A 3,424-nucleotide genomic window follows, 5' to 3' on the forward strand; every position below is an offset into this window, starting at 1 on the left:
ATTTTCTTTTTTTTTCTTATCCTGGGACTAATTTTATTGACAGCAAGTAAATTTATAAAATTTTAATTATGAACAAGTTTTTTTAAAATCCTTGTATCTATGTAAAGGAGTTATAATACATACATGAATTCACTTTTTGTAAATAATGATATTGATAATTCAAGTTATTCACTTAATCACTTAATAATCACTTAACTTCCCGTTAGTCGTCGATTTGCTCGAGCGGGCGCCAGTAACGTCTCCATTTGTCCCTGTCGTGTGCTAGTGTAGCCCAATGGCATCTCTTCGCTCTGGGAACATGGAGGGCCTCAAACCGATCGTTCATGATCTTGACAAAGAAGTCTGACCATCTGGTAGGTGGGCGGCCACGCGGTCTCTTGACATCCCGTGGAATCCAATCAGTAACAGCTCTAGTCCAACGGTCGTCTTTAAATCTCATTACGTGACCAGCCCATCTGATTTTCGACACTTTGGCAAATGAGACAGCCTCCCTGATCCTTGATCGTCGACGGATGTCAGAACTCCGGATTCTTTCTCTCATTTGAGTGAAACGTGATATTCCAAGCATAGCTCTTTCTATTCTTCTTTGGGAGACCTGAATGGCGTTCTCATCTTGTTTGCGTAGGGCCCAGGTCTCTGAGGCATATGTTAATGCAGGAAGAACAGTGGAATCAAAGAGATGTGCCCGGAGCCGGAGGTTCTTCGTCCTCTTAGCTATTTCTTCGACGTTCTTGAAGGCGTTCCAAGCCGCTGTCTTCCTCCTGCGCAGCTCGGGTGCCAGGTCATTTGTCATGTTGACCTCTCGACCTAGGTACACATAGCTGTTGCATTCGGAGATGGTCGTTCCATTGAGAGCGAATGGGGCGTCAGGAACAAGGCTGTTTCTCATAAACATTGTCTTCGTAAGATTCAGCTGTAGTCCTACCTTTCCACACTCACGGTCAAAGTCGGCCAGCATTTGTGCCGCTTGGCTGATGTTTGGTGTTATTAAAACAATGTCATCAGCAAAGCGGAGGTGGTGTAGTTGCCGACCATCTATCTTCACTCCCATTCCTTCCCATTCCAGTCGTCGCATGATGTTCTCGAGGGTGGCACTGAAGAGTTTTGGTGAAATGGTATCACCCTGCTGCACCCCTCTCTTGACATCAACGATCACTTCTTTGTAGAATGGTGAGATCCTGGTAGTGAATCCGCAATAGAGCTCACGGAGGATCCTGATGTATTGGGCTTGAATGCCCTGATTGGCTAGGGCTTCAATGACCGCTTCCATCTCAACAGAATCAAAGGCCTTCTTTAAATCAATGAACGTTAAGCAGAGCGGCATCTTGAACTCCTGAGAAACCTCAATGAGCTTGGTTATCGTGTGGATATGGTCGATGGTGCTGAATCCTTTGCGGAACCCTGCTTGCTCACATGGTTGTCCTTCATCTAGTGTTCTGCCAATCCTATTCAGGATGACTCGAGTGAACAACTTGTAGATGACAGACAATAGGCAGATCGGGCGATAGTTGCCAATGTCATGGATGTCTCCCTTCTTGAACAGTAGTACGGTCCTGCTGGTTTTCCATTGAGATGGAACCTTGCATTCAGACAGGTAGCGAGTGAAGAGCCGAGCCAGTAATTCAAGTTATTATCCAAGTTATTTTCAAGGGTAAATCCCATTGCTATTCCCACCAGCAGAGAATGAAGGGTTGCATTTCCTCCATTTCTATGGCAACGCAGAATGTTTTGATTCTTTGAGATTTATGCCCTTCTTCCTGGTATGAGGGGATATCTCATAATTGTTTTCACTTGCATTTTTCTGATAAGTGATAGGGAGAATTCATTTATACTGTTCTCTGCATCAAAGTTTATGTTAAGGATGTATCTTTTAAAACCCCCATTTTAGATGGGGCTTATTTTTTCTTGTTAAGTTTTACAACACAGCAGAGCCTGGCAAGCTATACATGGCATATTCGATATGCCAAAAACAGAAACAATGATGGGTCCCATTCCCCTGACCCTGAAAGAGCCTCCAATACAGCAGTTTTGGGAAAGACGACTAAGGAGAGCCTGCTAAAATCTCAGGGCTGGGATGAATGGAGACGTTACTGGTGCCTGCTTGAGTAAATGATGAACAATGGGATGACAGAGACAGTGATATAGTGATACATCAGATGAGGGATGGGCAGATATTTCCCCCAGGTTTTTTGTTGTTTTTTTATTCTAGTAATCATTTCATTTTATTGATTGGGCCATTTAAAACAGAAAAACTGGGGCTGGAGCAATAGCACAGCGGGTAAGGCGTTTGCCTTGCACACAGCCGACCCAGGTTCGATTCCCAGCATCCCATATGGTCCCTTGAGCACCGCCAGGAGTAATTCCTGAGTGCATGAACCAGGAGTAACTCCTGTGCATTGCCAGGTTTGACACAAAGAGGAAAATAAATAAAACAGAGAGAGTAACAACACAAAAAGCACAAAATGGGTGAAAACTTTGGCTCGACATTGATCCTAAAATAATTAGGCTACATTAGGAAAATTGCAAAAAGAAGACAGAGACCATGAGTTTGAACTCAGCCGACAATAACTGCTTGGTGGTCACACAAAACATTTGTCATTGGCTGACCACAATCACAAACACAAAGTCACCATCAACGTTGGGTGCACAAATAGCCTAGAGTATTGGTGAGTCCTCAGGGGGAATTGTGATCAATGTGGGTGAATCACTGCACGTTCAGAGCTGGGACACACCTCACGTGTCTTCACAGAGCAGGGCTTCACTCAGCCTCTGTGCACACAGCAAGGCCCTAGGATGTGGTTCCTCCTTCCACAAGCACAAGGCAAAACAAAATGGACTCTGGACTCACTGCCCCTAGTCTTCTCGAGAATCACCAGGGCTCAGCACTTCCCCTTCAGAATAAGATGAGACTCGGGTATTTTATTTGTCTCCTGAAAATCTCAAAAGCATTAACTAGTGGAGATGATCATAGTCATGATCACGGCAGCCTCAAGTACAGTAGCCAAGATGCACACACGCCACACAACCGCAGCGTCATTTCTATTTCCTCATTCAGCTGTGGAGTCCATTCTTTCTCTCCTTCAGCTCTGTTTGAAGGACAGTGATCGTTGTTTCCTTACTTCTCTCCCTGAGACTTGTGAATCTCCCTGTCAGTGTTTTCTTCAGGTCAGAGTGCACTGAGAGGATTATTGCTCTCCTCACATCCACAGAGCCTCAGATGTTCTGATGTTCTTACCTGGGTTCAGTCCACATTCACTGAAAAATAAAATTATGTTTTCATTGTTCCCAGTGCTGTGTGGAAGCCGAATGCGTAAATGTCCATGGTCTGGGCATGGATTGGGTGAAGTTCCTCCCAAATAAACACTCTATTTAGCTAGGGCTGTGACTCTAGTCACTTCTGGCAGCCACAAAGCCTGTGGTGTTT

This window comes from Sorex fumeus, unplaced genomic scaffold (assembly GCF_029834395.1).
Source record: "Sorex fumeus unplaced genomic scaffold, SorFum_2.1 ptg000022l, whole genome shotgun sequence".
Taxonomy (NCBI): domain Eukaryota; kingdom Metazoa; phylum Chordata; class Mammalia; order Eulipotyphla; family Soricidae; genus Sorex; species Sorex fumeus.